General features: G+C 40.2%; 1 protein-coding gene across 4 annotated transcripts in view; it reads left to right on the top strand.

The window, feature by feature from the left end:
• Positions 1-18844, top strand: part of LOC147030789 (uncharacterized) — a 682768-nt gene that overhangs the window by 335775 nt on the left and 328149 nt on the right. The window lies entirely within an intron of this gene.

Below are 18844 nucleotides of genomic sequence, written 5' to 3' on the forward strand. Positions count from 1 at the left end.
GGAGGTTGGTGTTTAAAATGACGGTTTGGTGATAATCGCATTCCAAGTGAGCCGTTTCTTATCAACCTTTTCGTTGGAGTGCTTAAGTCACTTGGTGAGCTCTCTACAATATTCACTCTGTCACTGAATACTGTTTATCGATCGACTTGAACAAAATTCAGCGACCACTCACCTACAATGGCCCCACATTGTTCTGCGGTCACTTTGGCACAGATAAGTGCAAATAAAAAAAATAAACATTTTGTAAACATCAGGGCAGCATTGCCATTTCCAAGAGGTATGCATGCTCACTCTAAGCTGACGAGCCTGGGTTTGATTCCCGACCCAGCTATAAACTGTCATCCCAGGGTTTCACAGGCAGCGTTTTTCATAAATGTGTGTCGTTAAACTAAACATCACATATCTGCTGGAATCCCCCCCCCTCCTTCCCTCTCCGCCCTCCAATCTCTTTCCTCTCCCTCTGTCTCTCACCCCACTCCTCTCTCTCTCTCTGTTTCTCTCTGTCTCCGAACGTATCCACACAGTGGTGATGTCCAGATGGTGATTATCTCCATACATGTCTCGACGGTGGTTTCTGGATGGACCCTTCCCCCACGCTGCCTTACCTTGCCCTCCTATCATCCAACTTTCCATTGCTGGCCCCTCATGCTGCCTTCCCCTCCCCTCCCCTCTCACTTCTCTCACCTCCCTTCATGCTACCTTCCCTTCCCTCACCCCTACTCTCTCCTCCACCCATACTCACTCTCCCACCCCTCCTCGATCTCCCCTCCTTCTTCGCTCCCCCACCCCTCATCGGTCTCTTTCACTCCTCTCCCCTCCACCACTCTCTCTCCTCCCCCACTCCTTTTCTCTCCCACCCCTTAGTTTTTTCCTGTCAACCAAATGATGGTTATCTCTGGATGTGTCTGCCTTCCCATCATGCTGTCTTCCCTTGCCTTTCCCTCATGCTACCTTACCTTGCCCTCCCCTCACGCTGTCTTCCCTTGCCTTTCCCTCATGCTACCTCCCCTTGTCCTCCTCTCGTGCAGCCTTCCCTCCCTCCACCACTCCCCCACCCCTCCTCGCTCCCTCCTCCTTCCTCACACCTCCACCCTTCCTCGGTCTCCCTCCCTCATCTCTCCCTCCGCTCCCTCCCCTCATCCTACCCTTCCTCCTCTCTCCCTCCTATTTCGCTCCACTCCTTCTCACTCACCCCCCCCTCCCACCCCTTAATACTCCCGTCAGCAAAGCAAAGGGTTGTATTTGCTATTGCTTTAATAATAATGACATTGATATCAATTACAGGAGGTGTAGGTGAAATAACCTTTGCAATGAACTTTGTAATTGTCATTACAACTGAGAACCAGGTGAAAAGATTAGCTGGAAAAGAAACATGCAAAAAAGCAAAAACAAATGGCAGACAAGAGAGAAGACGAAGGAGCAGCAAAAATTAGTCAGGAGACCACAGGTTCCTCCAACTCTTCGCAAAACCGGCAGGACCTCAAAAGCAAATGTAAAAATACAGTGATCTGACCTTCGTTGTGGTTCTGGATTAGTTCCTGACTGACAATTGACCTTTTCAGTACACCATGTCTCTTGGAGATACTGCCATAATATACTTTAACGATTGCATGTGCTTGATTTGAGTTCCTCACATTCCTGCCTTTCTCAACAGCGCTGCTCTGCTGGGAGGTCTGTGACCGATGCTGTTGATAAAACGGTGGCAGTGGACCATATATTATGGCTTGCGGCAGCTCAGCACCTAGAGATGGACGGGTCTGTGTGCTGGAGGAGGGGCAGGTGTTGGTACTTTGTGTGTTCTGCAGTCTCACTGCTCTCACAAAATCCATCACAGCCACAAGTTGTAGTGATGTATCCCAGGGCTGTTTCCATCATATGAAGCTTCGTTGCCAATTTTTTCTGATTTCTTCTTGATAAACCTTGGTCTGAATATGGCTTTGGCTGTATAATTCAATTATTACTGTAAAATTCAATTTTTTCATTTGACAATCTGTTTTCAGCGTCTGTATGTCTGTATGTGTGTGTGTGTGCGCGCGTGTGTGCGTGCGTGCGTGCGTGCGTGCGTGTGTGTGCGTGCGTGCGTGTAGATGGATGGTGTTGGTTGGGAAACCTCCGCGAAGATTTTGAAGGGTGTTTGTTTGAAGTTCGAGTTCATTGTTGTGAGTTTGTTTTTGGTATTTTTGTGGATGTTGTACAACATGAGTCGCAAGATTGTGTTTGATTTTGGAAGATTCACAACCAATCAGGTAGCTACTCGTACATGTCGGCAAAACATGGCTGCGTCCACAGTATGAGGAAGTTCACGACATTGCAGTCATTGCTTATTGAAGCAATTTTTTCTCCATTGGGATATGAAGTGAATCATTTGATAAGGGTAAGATGTAGTTATTTTTAGTATTTTGTTTCTGTCCATTAATAATTCCTTGGGATCGATATTCCCACTGTTCCCCGATATATTAAAGTTCCATTAGCCATATAACCCATTGAAGAAATCTTGTGCTTCATCACATTGTTAGTTTATCCAAAAACTTGTCACGAAAGGATATTTTAAGATATTATGGCTTAAGCCAAAACTTTATCAGTGCACACCCAATCTTAGTAATAACACATGAGATGAATCTGTACTTATTTGATATTGCACAGAAAAATGCTGTGACTCGACACTTAAGAGATAGATGTTGTACCTTTCACACATAGACGATACAGTTAAACTTGTACGAGCGGAAGCTCGTGGTAAAACTACCATGGTATAAAAAGAGGAAGCATTTTATTCTGGTGAAAAAGTTCAAAAATGGGAAGTGATATATATTTCTTAACAGCAAAGAAAAAAAAAATGGTTGGGAATGATTGAAGCAGTGGTCTGTTGCCTATACCCCACCCAGGTTCAATTTTTTGTGGGATTGAAAATATTATAATTTTCCCAAAGGTTTGGATTAATTTGAAGCAATACTTAATCATTTTTTTTTCTTTCTGAGGAGCATCTGACAGAAAGACAGAATCAATATATATATATATATATATATATATATATATATATATATATATATATATATATATATATATATATATATATATATACATAGTAGCAAATACCACCCATCAGTTCACTGGTGGGAATACTAAGAGAGGGGAGGAAGAAAGAGAGAGAGAGAGAGAGAGAGAGAGAGAGAGAGAGAGAGAGTGAGAGAGAGAGAGAGAGAGAGAGAGAGAGAGAGAGAGAGAGAGAGAAAGAAAAAGAAAGGGGGGAGGGAGGAGGAGTGGGGGGGCGAGGAGAAGTGGGGGAGCATGAAGGGGTGGGGGAGCGAGGAAGGGGAAGGGAAGGCAGCATGAGTGGAGGGGAATGGAATACAGCGTAAGGTGAGGGGAAGTGAAGGCCGCATGTGGGGAAGGGAAGGCAAAGTGAGAAAAAGGAAAGTTAGTATACCACGTCATTACCGGGGTGAAAGTGCTTTCAATCGTCGATTGCAAAAGCGAAATTGTTGCTGTTCCAGACTTAGGTTTCTTTGAATCCACATTCACAACCGTTACGAATAGGGAATCTCTCTGGTGTTTGGTTTTCAAATACTTTAGCATATTGGATATATTACAGTGATGAGGAATGTCTATTGAACAGAGTGAGCATGCAACTTTTGGACTGTCTTCTTCAACCTTCCTGAAATGGTTCCAAACTGTACTTCTGGACCTTTTGAATGACATGTTGTCAAAACTTTATCAGTCGATGTATTGCCTACCCTTCCATCAGAAAAGCAATTAGCATGCTTTACCAGCCAACTCTAAATGCCTTGCTATTCATTTAACGAGAACATGCCCCCTTGGTGGGGGGGGGGGTGTTTAGTGTGCAATTGACTTGCTTTGTTGCTATATTGCAAAAAGGGAAGCTCCAGGGGCATGTTCCTCTTCAATTAATACATTACCAGGCCATTTGTAACTGAAACTTACCCAACAGGGATGAAATCAATTTCCCCGAAAAAAGGTGCTTCTTTCTATTAAGTTTGAATTACTCAAAATTTATGTCAATTCTGGTTCACTTCTTGATTCCTATCGAGTCCAGTACTTTGGAATTTATTCTGCCCACCACGATTAAGCACCCAAGCAAGCACTTCAACGTAATGGTTGATAAGGAACGGCTGCTGGGTCATACAAAATTTAACATGCACTCCTCACACTGTCCGGAAACATCCGGAGACGACCAGAGTATAAAACAATGTGAAAATTGGCCAAATTAACACTTATATTTTCAGCAGTCGGAACTGCTGCTGAGTTCAATTCCGCAGTTTAATTTTTGAAATTCGGTTCAGATGAAGAGATTCTACAGGTTATCGCATTTCAGCTGTAATGCTTATAAATGTCCAGAGTGTTGTATGGGGCTGGAAGGGGGAGGTGGGAAGGGGGTTTGGGAGGAAGTAATCATGAGGTGAGGGGAAGGGAAGGGAGGGCAGATGTGCCGGGGAGTGTTAATTATGATTCATACTGTCTCTTTAAAATGATTCTGCATGGAATAATAGTGAATCTGGAAACAAAATAATGTCTGAAATATATTTTCTACCGGTCATACCGCTGGTTTGTAAGTGATTAGTGATCAGAAACATGTGTGGAAGCTCAGTAATGCCACAATAACTTAGAGATGCCTGGAGTGACATAAAATGTCTTAATTGGACAAATTCTGTTTTTTGATTCAGCACATACTTTTTCACATAAAAATTTTCACAAACACAGACAAATTCAATTCAACACAAACTCTTTCCAACAAAGAAATTGAATGTTGGATCATTTTGCTCAATATATAAACGAAAAAGTAGAGTTTTTTTTTAATGCTATTTGTTTAATCAGATTCTCTTTATCTATTATTTGAAATTCGATGAAGATCTGATCACATTTTTGGTCAAATTTTCCATAAATACAGAGAATTCAAAGGTCCACAAACTTCTTTTTTTCTCACCACTGTGTGTGTGTGTACTGTGTATATATGTCGAATGGAGGGAGATCGGGGGAGTGCTCGTGACACTCCACATGTTTCGATATATATATATATATATATATATATATATATGTATGTGTATAAATAATAAAGAATATCACGTAATTTCTCCATGAAATAGTCACCTGCATTATGCAACCAATTTGTCATGCATAGCACATCTCCCGAAGTATATAATCTTGAACTTGTGGTCACGTGCTTCTTGTGGTGACCGAATCACACTTTTACAGTTCCGAATTGTACATTTTAACTGTGACATTACTGTAATTGATTCCCTAACCTCCTGTATGAATGTCTGGTGTTGGCTAGATGGTCAAGGTGGTGGGCTTGGGATCCAAGGGTCCTGAGTTCCAATCCTGCTTGGCTGTTGAATTAATACCAGGTGGGGTTAACTTGGCCTGTCAACCTTCCGAGGTCGGCAAAATGAGTACCAGCTTGTTGGGATGATTGAGCCATTCATGTATCCTGTGTCAGAGTGGCGACCCATCAAGGATTGTGCCCAATAGCCCAGGAGACTGCTTTGGCAGCACCAATGCTGTGCACAGAGTATGATCCCAATGGATGGATGGAACCTCCTATATGTGAATCCTGAAAGGGGTGGGCATAGTTAAATTTTTGCATTGAGTCAACTTTGAATTCATTTTAGTTCCAGGAATGGCTGAAAGATAGATATAATATTTACCAAAATGGATCCTAATAGTTTTGATGAAACGGGTAAATGATCTTTTTTTCGGAGACTCATTTTCCTTTTACCTCCTGCATTATCAGATCTGTCTGTTGTCAGCACTTTCGAATTGATACATCCAAGTGGGTGTTGTCAAAGCTCTTACACATTTTTGCTTTGTAAGCCTGCAGTACAATGCATTCAGTGTGGCTCCAGTATAACGAGAACCTGACGCATGATCGGCAATGAAAAATGATGAACTTGATACTAAGACTATCTATGTCTGCATCGACTCATTTCCACCTATAACCACAGCGAACCCTGCACCTGAAGAGTTGTGATGGAACTGCCATTGTTGTGTGGCAATGATCTGCACGTCAAAAATGATACCTACCTTCTTTAAAATGCAGCAAGAATAACGTATATTGTAATTGCTTGATGCTGTGGTTAAGCCACTTCAACGGGACTGGCAAAGCCATCTTCAGCATTCGAGATGAGATGAGATGTTTTGAACAGGACGTTTCTTCTTTTCTTTTGCCCTTCATATGTCAAAGCTCCAATAACTCTCCATTAAAATGGCAGATTTTACCTGCAGAATGATGGAAAATGTCAGTGGAAATTCAAGTTACAGCTTTGCAGCCATCAGTCGCCTTCTCGTCTTGATGTATGACTCATTGACCTATATAAAGATGTGTTGTGATGTGCATGATGACTGACAGACCACAGGGGGGTCTATGGATGCCTCATGCAGACAGAGTTGAATGACGTGTTTGCGAACATGTACGCAGCCGGCAGGAAGCTACTGAAAAGATCCCAGGCAGGATTGTGAGATTTGAGCAGATATGCCACAGCCCAGACTTGCGGCCGGAAAGTATGAGCGGTACAGAGTGATCTTCTTTCTGCTTTCTATTTTTACATGATCGGGGTCTACTGTAAGAGCTATAAAAAAAAATTACGATGATGATGATGATGATGATGATGATGATGATGATGATGTCAATGTGGGGTGCAGTTATTCCGCAAAGCTGACAACAGCAGGAATTCTGGCCTGGGAAGTGGCTGCAAGTGTGTTGGTGCCTTGAGCCAGAATGGATGTGTATTCATTGAGGCAGAGCATTAATTTTCCTGCCAACCAAGGCATTTCTAAGGAAGTGCAAGGCCGAAGGACCAAGCTATAATTGCCAAAATACCGCAGACTCCTGAAGTTGCACTATAAAGATAAATAATCCATTTTAAAAACAGAAAAGAATGGCAAACATTTCCTGACATGATGGTTTAGGATAACTCGCTCATAGGACATAAAGAAATTTGAGGAATTTTTTTCTTGTAAGCGAATATGCTTGTATAGTCAGTACTTATCACATTGCTACTCATTTTCTCAGTAATCGATACCTCGCTAAATAATAACGACCATATATTTGGTTTTCATACTTGGAATATTATTTATTTATTATTCTTCATCACATGGCTTCCAGCAATGATCTGTTCTCAACGTCTGATGAGTCAAGGTGTAGGCATCCTTATTTAGTGAAATCGGAATAACTCGGTCATCAAGCTGTCTGCATTCCCTATGCTTGTCAACCCATTTATTACTTTTTTTTTCTCTTGCCTTCTTAACCGTGCAATCCTGTTGTGAGAAGAGCGACATGAAGTTGAACACTAGTCAAGAAATTGCAAAATCAGCTTTATTGCTGTGCAAGAGGTATTGTAATTGTTCTGATCATTTTATGAAGTTCTTTGCGAATTGGATTGGCTCATGCGGCAATAATGCACTAAGTATTGCAGAGGAGCCGATGCGGTTGTCAAGTACCCCCTTCGCACGATGCTTTGAGCACTGAGACCTCACCAGTGACCAAATGGATGAAAGTCTTGTTGTCCAACGAATCTTGTTTCACATTGTTTTTTTTTTAGCAGATGTCAAGCTTTATGTTTGGCAAAAACCTCATGAATGATCTGATTTCAACAATTGTAACCTGCAGTTCAGACCACTGTGGTTAGAGTTAAGGGCCTGGGTATTTTCATTGGCATTGCTGATGACCGTGTATCTTCGTGTCAGGCATGATGCTGGCATCCAAGGAGTGCCTTGGGACAAGTGTCAAGCAAATTCCCACTTCCGTGATGCTCACATATCCGGATCATAATGGTTTCTTTGAGGATGATGTTTCCACCGTTCATTGAACCTATATGGTCCAGTACTGGCTCAAAGGACATAAAATGTACTTCACACACCGGCTCTGACCACAACAGGCTGAATTTTAATCCAATCAACAATCAGTCAGACATGTTACAGGACCAGTTCCCAACCATTGTCTTCTCTATCGCATCGATGCTGAAACCTTATGGAGACTTTGAAAATGCAAAATTAGCGATATGCACCTCACAAAAATTAAGCAACAACTTTTAAACTGTGAAATAAACCATCAAGTTACATTTCAGAAATTCCTTGTTCAAGATTATGCAAATCCTTGCTATTGAAGAAAAAAAAAAACCCCAATCAGGAAATTGAAGATGCAACCTGTAATGTTGCAATTATTGTCACCTGAACTAAACAATCCTTGAAATTCACTTGCAAATCATGTCTTGTAGAGAATCAACTTGCATGTCTGCACATGACTCATGTCAGTACCTCCATAAATTGGCCACGCATGTGGTCTGAGCCAGTGTGGCAAGGGCGAGCCATCAGTTAATGCAATATGGTTCACGCCATCGGGATGGTATGAGGGCGGATGACTCCGTTTCCTCCCGATACAATGTCATCTTGTGGAACTGACAATATACCATCAGACTGGACATTTAATGTCCCATTTAAGAGATCCTTCAAGGGGATCCTCATCGGGCATTGTAAGCCTGGTGCTGGCTTTGTGGTTTGGGTGGCTGGCTTAGGATCTTAGGGTCCTGAGTTTGAGCCCCGTCGGCCACTGAATTAACACGAGATAGGGTTGACTCTGCCTGTCATCCTTCTGAGGTCAGCAAAATGAGTACCAGTTTACTGGTATAGGGGCACAGCATCGGTGGCATAGTCGCGCCCCAACAAAATGATAGCTACCTGGCAGCCAAGCTGCCATTAACAAGAAGAAGAAGAGAGGGAGTTGTCAGCATTGCCAGAAATGCACACTTTTCAACAGCACGATCTCTCCAGAATGACTTGGACATTGTACTGCTGTTCTTTGCAGAAGATCACTCCTCCACACACCTGTAACATGGCACTGTCAACAGAAGCACATATATTTGGTGATGCATCACAAATGGAAGGTCAACCATTGTTGCCATGTTTTTGTCACTGTTGAGCTTCATTCTGCCAAAATTAAATGAATGGACATGCTCGAGTCAGAAGATGAGCTTCGGGGAGATTTGATAATTGTGTCACAAGGTCGCATGATTGGTTCCATTGGACCAGCCTGGCGGTACAGGCTGGCATCAAAGTTGGCTGAAGAATTAATCTTCTGGGTGGTGCTATGACTGGTATCAATGCAAGGATGAGATCATTAAAACTGTACTCATCCTTCTGGTGCAACAGGAAGCTCTCTTTACAGATGTCCATGCACATCCACAGTGAGCACAGGTTCTCAATGCTGTAACCTCAGGATTACATCACTCAGATAGAATGGCATGCACATTATCTTGACTTTAAGCTGATTCAGCATGCTTGTGGTCCTCAAGCACATGCACAGTCCTTTTGATCAACTCAGTAAATATATATATATATATATATATATATATATATATATATATATATATATATATATATATATATATGTTCCATGACAATGACTTCAATGCAGGAGAAGGCCATTCGGCCCATTCAGTCTTGCAATGGTTGCCAACTGATGGTTTGTCCATGCTCTATCCTTTATAAATGCTCATAATCGAGCAAGGAAGCAGCATGTACCAATTTAATTTCATTGGTATGCCTTGACCCTGGTTTGAACGACTTACCTCCCAAACTCAGAGTGGAGGTTGCATGTAACAGGTATCAATTCCAGATAATTGCTGCTCCTATCAATATTTGTGTTTGTATACTTGCATATTATTATCTGTTGTTTACTGAGAGCAATAATTGTCTGAAACTTAATCCACGACTGGTTTTGACGTAAACATTTTCAAACCTACAAACTACCATTATGGTGGTGGTCCTTTATACTGGCTTCTGGATCTCTGGGGTTTCATCATTCACTCTTGTTGAGGAGTCTCCCATTTGAGTGCAGTCACATGATTTTTTTTTTTTTTTTAATGGAACAAAAGTCAAATTTATGAAATGGAAATCACGAGATCTGATCATTATCAAGTTTTTCACTTCATTGTTAAAAAGAAAATCTGCTCCATTAAGGAGCAAATGCAACTTTAACGAATCTCTCGGTAACTTCTGTCGAGATTTCTTGAAACTCATAAGTGATGTCATCTAATGGCTTATATCTTAATAATTTTATTACATGTAAAAGCTTTTTCCCCAAAAGCATATGTTCATAAATCCTCCTAAGTTATTCTCGACAGAAAAAAAAAAACCTAAAATATTTTTTGGCTGCTTGTGGATGTATATGGTTCCACATTTGACTCTCCAGAAAGAATAAGCTCTTTCTTCAAAAAATAAATGCTTTCTCTTTGGTAAGTTGAAAGGAGATATCTCTTGCACCATGCTGAATGGTTTCTCTTCAGTTTGTATGGTCAGTGTGTTGCATATGAGCTTTTCAAATGATTGAATATTTTCTTTGTTCTCCTGTAGCTAATGGTTGGCCTGTAACCTTGGTAGCCTATCCTTTTGTCTTTTGTAGAGTTGTCTTTTGTTGGAGAATCATTGCAGCTGTTGCAATTTCGAAGATTTACAAATTGTCAGAGGTAAACTGAATTGAGAGAGACAGACAGACAGACAGACATATATACAGTAGAACCTGGAAATATTATAGTTTTGAGAATGAAGTAAGTAAATCCTGGCTGTTCAAATATTTATCTTTGGTTTCCATGGATTTTGGGGGGCAACTGTTTCTTGCACTTGCTTTGGCCTTTGCACCGGTCCTGCGCAACAATGAAGCTTGGAAAGCAACCAATATCCTCTATATATCTTTAACTTTCCAAGGACTCATTAAAATGTACCAACTGATCAAGGAGAAGGTTTACATTGTTTTATTTTGACAACTTCACCTCCTGCATAGAGAAATATATGCCAACAAAATTATATAAGCATCCTTATGGTGGTGCGTTGGTATGCCGTAACTAACGACTAAATACGCAGAGCTCCAAAATGATCATGCTGGATGGTAATAAGTATTCTAATATCCTTGTCCTACTTTTGATGTATGTACAAGCTCCTTTAGCTTTAACCACTGTAAACAATACAAATGCCTTGACTTTCTGGCTTGCTTGGTTTTCGAAATGATAAAAAAAATATTGAAGCCCTGAGACATTCGATTTCAGAGACATAATAAAGAATTGAGGGAAGCCACAAATGGTAATACGCCAGTAAGTTTAACTTTCATCGTGGAAAAGATATTTGAAAATATAATTTTGGACTTTGGCAGCATCTCAAAAGGTTTAATGAGGTTATGCGTAAGAATGGCTTCATGAAAGGCAAGTTGTGCTTAATAAATCTATTAATGAGGAGTGCATATGATGAAGGATGTGAATTGTAATGCATATTTAATAACCGGAGTTTTCAAAATACCTTTTGATAAGAATACACTTTAGTTAATAGTTCAAATAAGGATGAACAAGGTAAGAGACAGGCTGGCAGTTCAGATAATACAATTTGAGAGGTCAAAACAAACACAGAAAATTAGTAAGTGGGCTTACATCTCAGGATTGAAAGAAGTAACTAAGAGAGTGCATTCAGAGATCAGTGACATTTCTCGATATGTAATTTCTATACATCATCGAGATGTATGGTTAATATAGCATTGCGGGAAAGAAAAAATTTTCATGTCTCAAGGAAATGTGCTATGAAGTGGCAGATTAAGTTTAATGTGTACAGGGAGGTGTATGATAAGTGGAATAAAATAAATAAACAATTTTTTTAAAACCAATTAATGGTGTTTCTAAAATGGGAAAACTTTGCAGGATGTACATCAGAAGAGACTTATTAGAATAGTTGTACAGAAGACACTCAGTCAGCTCAGTTCCAGATGGTAAATAGCTCGGGTGAATGTATTAATAGGGAATTCTTGTATAGGTCTCAAAGTAGTTCTTGCATTATATAAATGTCTAGTTTAGCCATACCTACACCGCTGTAATAATTTCTGGTCAGTTTATTATATAATTTATGTGAATGCACTTGCGAGAGTTCATTAAAGGGGGGTCCAGGGTGGTGAGGATTTAGCAATGAAGAAACTTTTAACAGGATGATGCTTTTTGAATGTGAGAAGTAAAGAATACATGGAGATATGATGGAGGTGTTGAAGTTACTAAAAGTTAGACTTTTTGATTTGGTCGAGGATGACAGGAGCAAGTGCTATCGGCTGAAAATAAAGAAAGATCCAGAACACAGAATAGTTTTTTTTTTTAATTCAAATTAGAGTTCACATGTGGAACAGCTTGACAGTAAGGGTAGTAAAAATTCGAACTATAAATCTGGGAGTTAAAAGGAAATAAAAGTACCATATATGAAAACATAGAGGCAGGAAAAACAGGAAAAAAAAACTATAGCGAAATCGATGACGCACTATCGCAATTCCCCACGCTTCCCATCTAAACCAAAATTAAAAGCTGGCAAAAAGTTCCACCAGGAATGACCCAATATCAAATTTTGAATTAAATTTTTTTTTTCCTGTTTTGATCACTGTGATCCTAAGTCCCCACCCCCGGGGCATGAACCAGGCGTTAAAGCCCAAAAAATCGTCAACATATTTCATACGCCTCCCAATGTTTATTGGATATACAAAATTTCATGAAAAAAATCCTGAACAATATGCCCGCAATTGCATTTTTCGGTATTTGACCTTTTGACCCCACCCCGAGGGTCAGAGCCAAAAATAATATTGCTCTTGCACCTTCTTGCATTGTGGTGATCATATCTTCTACATACGGCCACATTTGGTGAATTTCTACACAACCGTTTAGGAGGAGATAACATGACCGACAGATGGACGGATGGACAGACACAGACGAAGCCGATTACAATATCCCCCATTTTTTTCAAAAAGTGTGGGGATTATAATGTCGATGGCTCAGAAGAGCAAGCAGATGCTGAGTGCATGTGTTCCCCCTTTTTCTCCTCTCCCATTCCTATTATTGATCTGTACATAAATTATCTATTTAATTATCCAATATTTGGCTGCCTTGAGCATCATCTCTAAATTGTCACCTGTAATCTCAATTCATTGCTGTGGTCAGCTATCTTGTGTTGTGCTGGGTATTATAATATTAAGGTGGGTGGTCAAACTGACTCGATTGGCAAAGTTATCATTTTCGATGTTCCTCATTTCCCTGTGCAGATTTATTTTGTTGCGTTATAACTCTCAACAACGGTGGCAATAACATGACTGCCTAATAAGCAGCTTCATGATTTAATTCACTATCGAGAGCATATCATGTTGGAACTTACTCATTGAGTAAACTGCAAACCCACTCACTGAGTGCAGATCATTGAAGAGGCTTTACTCTGTCTGATGTCGCTAAAGAAAATTGTCATCCCTCAACCTTACCACCCTGGTAAAATTTATGAAATCGTGATTTCCTGACTTTGATTCCATCTCTTCAAAAAGGTGTAAATGACTTCCAGAGCAACGATTGTAGACATCATTTTCTCAGCCACAGAATACTGAAGAAAATATGAAGTGGAATAGGGAGTGGAAGATTTTTCCATTGGAATCCCGTCAACACCTCACTGAAGGATTGCTTCTGAACTTTTCCCCCAATGATTGTGAGGCCGACGATGAAACTTTATTTGGACATGGCTTGAAAGGTGAAATTTGGAAGGAAAATTTGAATGAAGAAATTTATGTAAAAGATGGCAAAAAGTTATTGTTCTTGGACCAAACAGTCATGTTAATAGAGTTTGCAGAGATTGCACTGGATGGCCTCAATCAGAATACCCTTCATCTTTTATGCCCCAATTCTGTCATACTGTTACGATACTGCGATGATCATATGATTTATTTAGTATTTAGAGGAAGAAAGCTTTTTGGTGAAGTTCACCTTAGGTATCCATGGCCTAACGTCAAGAACATTTGTGGGAATAGCAGCCTCAAACCGCAACATTCAATTATAAAGGGATCAACATACTTCCTATTGTCTCAGCCTCCGTTCTGTCTGAGCGGAGCATCTCCTTCCCCTGTGTCCACATGTAACGGGGAATGACATAATCAGTTCCTTCCACAAGGCACAGTCCTCGGGTTGTTGCTATGGACCCTTGACGAATGGCAGTGCAAAGGTCATAAACCTGACATTATTTAGACAGAAAGTGCCTTGGTTCCAGAAAGGTCTGTGGCCCTTCTCTCCTTTCCCCCACTACCGTGACTCACTGGGAAAGGATAATAGACAGATGCAGAGAAAGACTTTGGCTTTGCACCCCACAATCACTGAGCTTTGTTTCAACAACTGCGGACTTGAGTTCCAACTGACTTGCTACTGTTGAATTCCGTATCGCACCACCCCCTTCTGCTGGTGATCTTTGAGATCAGCTTGGTGCTTTGAGTTGCAGGAGCACCACCACACCATCACCCCTTACCTCACTTGACCGTCAGGTGATGGTGTCTGACACACTGAAGAAGGAATTCAAAGTGCAATGTTAAATTTTTTTTGGCCATTTTTTTCATAGTTTCCTGAAACTTTATCGTCTCGTGCTCAGAATAATAAATTTGCACGATACTATGGTAATATCAAGAAAATTTAACATTGTACGTAAGTTATCCTTACTATGAGCCTTTTTGATGCAAGTGGCTTGTTGTTTATTGTTGTTGTTATTGTTGTTGTTCTAAATGACATTGTGTTTTTCAGAACTTGCTTTTGGGATCTGTGTATCATTGCTTTCTGGATATAACTTGTGCATGAGATTGACCACACAGGTTCTTATCTCAGTCTGCGGCATGCACTGCAAAGATGGATAGGAGCAAAGCACCAGAGTACAAAGATGCCACTGTTAATCTTGCACAGATGGAAAGCTGGCTTCGTCACACCTGGACCTGATGAACAAGCTCTTGCACTCAGCAGTGTTCCAAAGTAACAAACGTGATTCCCATTATAGCCTCCATTGAGGACAAGTCATACAGCCCCTTTCAGGCCATTGATTGTCAGTAGGAACGCGATGGCATAAACATTGTGGTCATAACACTCAACAATGTCAATAATAATATTATACCCACAGAGGTGTCTCTAAAGAACCCACACAAACCAGAACTCATCAGAGTTTGTTCATTGGCATGCCGGCTTGTGAATTGTGCCCATCATTCCCATGTGCCCATGTGATATTAACAGACATTCTTGTGTCCGTTCAGTGCAAGTGCTGTGATTTTGATTGAGTGGTAATAAAACAGTGAGATGAAGAGATGTAGTGCAAGTCTGGATGCTGAACCCCTGAAGTAGTAGACAGTTGAGTAAGGAAGGTTAATTTCAATGAATATGGGGGACACTAAAACCACAGAACACTGGTGAGATGGTGCGGAAAAGAAATTGCTGATGAGTTAGGCTGTTAGGAGGTGAACCTCCCACCACAATCTGATATGTACTCCATTATTATTCCAACAGACTGTCCACATTGTTTGCCCCGTTTATCTATGAAAAGAGCTAATGATGTAACTATATTACAACAGCTCGGTGTACAGGGAAAGCAAATTTTCACGTGGTTTCTTTTCAGGTGATAACTTCTCTGACAAACTCATTTGTTCTGTTATTTATTGTTAACGTCACTGTCCATCCTGCTGTGCACATATTGTTTCCATCTGTGCTGACCTCGTCTGAGGCACACAGTCCCAACACCCTGTTCTCGCAGCTGCATCCTGCTTCTAGCTGCCCTGGCTACAGCTTTCTGGCCCATTTCATTGCACTCTGTTTGGTGCTCAGATGTGGTAAACCATTCAGTAGGGCTCAAAATACCAGCTGCTGGAAATTTTCAGTAAAACCTAAAGTCTAGGGTGATATGAAAAGACTGTTTTGTGTTCTACTACAAGTCAGCCAGTAGCATGGAAATCATTATCAGAATGCTTGTTGGTTTATACCAGCATGGTACATTAATGGTAAAACAGTTCAGTCTTTCTGCCACTCATTGCTCATATGATAATTTATATGTGCCAGTGGTTTAGTTTAAGGAGTTGATTTTAATGTAACCTTGACTACCAATAGCATTGTCTCTTGCTACAGAGATATCTGGTCCATCCCAGGTCTTCATACCATTACCATTTTTAGCTCGCCTGTTCGAAGAACAGAGAGCTATAGCGATACCCCCGGCGTGAGCGTGAAAATGTTAAAGTTTTTGGTGCAAGTTATTTCCTTTCTAATGTTTTTATCTACCACACTATTTTTTACTGATTACAATATACAGATACTTATATTGCTTTAAAATTATTTGGATCAGACTTCACTGCAATGCTTTATAAAAAATATTATTAGACTAGTCTTTTAAAAACGATAAATGTATAAACAGGCGAGCATTGGGTGGCTTTGACACCAACTCTCTGGTTAACCTACCATGTCTAATAATAATTATCTTTTTACACAGAAAGCAAAGCTATCGTTTTCAAAGTATTCATTAAAATGCATAATGCAATGCTACAAATGAGGTTCCTAACCCAAACAGCCTACATGCCCACGAAAGTGCAAAGCATCAATTGTTTTATTTTTCTGGAGAATTTCAAAATGTATATTTAAAGGGGAATTATTCTTGGCTTTTAAATTTCCAGGAACGATATTTAGTCGATAAATACTAGATACAAGGGACATTCAAAATGTTCCCTAAACGAGATGCTCACAGGAGTCCACCAAATGGCAACTCTATTTTTTTTTCAATATACAGTATTCTAAATAATTCGTAATAAAATATTTTTCTTCTAATTATGTACAAAATATATATATATTTTTTGCAAATGATATAAATTCTTTCTTATTACTAATTCTCAATATAGTCGAGGTAATTGGTTAAAAAAAATTGTTCTTATGTATTACCCATGACACGACTGAAGGCTAAGTGTGTAAGTATTGCAACGATCCGATCTGTGTGTTTGTCTGTTTGTCGGAAAAATAACTGGACAACGATAGCAGCGATAATCATCAAATTTGGTACAGTGCTTCATATTATGAATGTCTTGGACGAGTTCAACTTAGAACTCACAAAGAAAAATCCCCAAAAAATTAGTGCAGGATTATATTTACTCATACCGTGGTCACACAACAGTATAGGTTAGCTCCCTCTGGGGCAGAATTGCACGAAGGGAAGACAACAGCGTGAGTCAACATCTCTATTGCATGTGTTTTAGCTATGTATAAACATGTATTTGAAAAGTCATGAAAAGTTAACCTTTCTTGGACTATTGTGAGAATCTCATTCATATATCTTTGAATGCCCCACATCAATTGGTCCTATTTTTATCTTGCCAAAACGAAGTTTTTGCAAGATATGTTAGTCAGCTTGTATGGTTTTTTTGTTTTTTGTTTTGTTTTTTTTTTGTATGTAATCACGTATTGATCACTCTGCAGAGCACAGTTATCATTGGAAATATTTGTAACTTCGCATATCAGAGGCCTATAGAGGTCCCTTTCAGCGCATAAAATTTTCAAGGTCAAGGTCAAAGGTCAAGGTGACTTTGTCGCAAATCAGTGGAGTCGACGAAACCCTTATTTTTTGAGTAATTTTGATCGAATCGTCTTCAAACTTCATGGGAATATAGTTCATGGTCTGGCGCTCAGCTGATTAATTTTTGGTGGCGATCGGCCTTGACCTTCATGGTTAGCGCTGGAGGTCGAAAGTTTTTGATCCCAAGGTCAAATTTTGAAATCTTAGGTACCATATCGTGTAATAGCTCAAATTGAACACCTCGATGAGTGCTTTCTCGATATGTCAAGCTTGAGACATTATGACGTCATTTGGTGATGTGATGAGGCAAACGCATATTTTTCATGGTTACTCTGTAGAACGATTCTCATCGGAATCTCTCGTAGGCAGATATTCCTCAAGGAGTCGCTCCTGGTGGATAGCAGCTCTGTTCACCTCAGTGTGACCTTAAAGAAGTCACACGTGGTCACCTTTTGGCAAGATACGGGTCTTTTTTTTTGTCTGTAATCACGTATCGATCACTCTGCAGAGCACAGTTATCATTGGAAATTTTTGTAACTTCGCATATCAGAGTCCTATAGAGGTCCCTTTCAGCGCATAAAATTTTCAAGGTCAAGGTCAAAGGTCAAGGTCACTTTGTCGCAAATCAGGGGAGTTGACGAAACCCATATTTTTTGAGTAATTTTGATCGGATCGTCGTCAAACTTCATGGGAATATAGTTCATGTTCTGGCGCTCAGCTGATTAATTTTTGGTGGCGATCGGCCTTGACCTTCATGGTTAGCGTTGGAGGTTGAAAGTTTTTGACCCCAAGGTCAAATTTTGAAATCTTAGGTACCTATCGTGTAATACCTCATATGAAAGCGCTTGATAAGTGCTTTCCAGATCTGTCAAAAGTTTGACCCTATGACGTCATTTGATGACGTCATGACGAAAAAACGGATTTTTCATGAAAATTTTATTTCCTCAGTTCTCATCAAAATCTCTTGATATTTCATGTACAACGGTCCTGGAGAGATACCATTAACTGTACGAAAATATAAAGGTCAAGGTCAAAGGTCAAGGTCACAAAAAGGTCAAGCATCAAGGTCGACGAAACCCTTATTTTTTGAGTAACTTTAATCGAATAAATAAGTCACTCATGTTCACATTTTGGCAAGATACTGGTCACCCTGGGGGTGACATTAGTTTTTATTTATTTTTTATTTTTTATTTTTTCGATACAATGTCGAGGCTCGTATGAGAGCGAACACACAGAACATATGACAAGGGGAGCAGGAGACAAGAGGGGTGGGAAAGGGAAGGACAAAACAGTGAGGAACAGAGACCTTATGAGATCTGTGGAAGGGTGAGGTTTGGGGTGGGGTACATGGGGTAAACAAGACACTACAGGGACTTTCAGGAAGGAAAGCAGGGAATTTAAAGGAGGTGGGTTTGGAGTGGATTAACGGGGGTAGAAAAGATCGTGGTTTTGGATAGGAGAATAAGTTTTGGATTGGGGGGAAGAGAGG

This window comes from Eptatretus burgeri, chromosome 3 (assembly GCF_056783735.1).
Source record: "Eptatretus burgeri isolate ZD-2024b chromosome 3, Ebu_testis_v1, whole genome shotgun sequence".
Taxonomy (NCBI): Eukaryota; Metazoa; Chordata; class Myxini; order Myxiniformes; family Myxinidae; genus Eptatretus; species Eptatretus burgeri.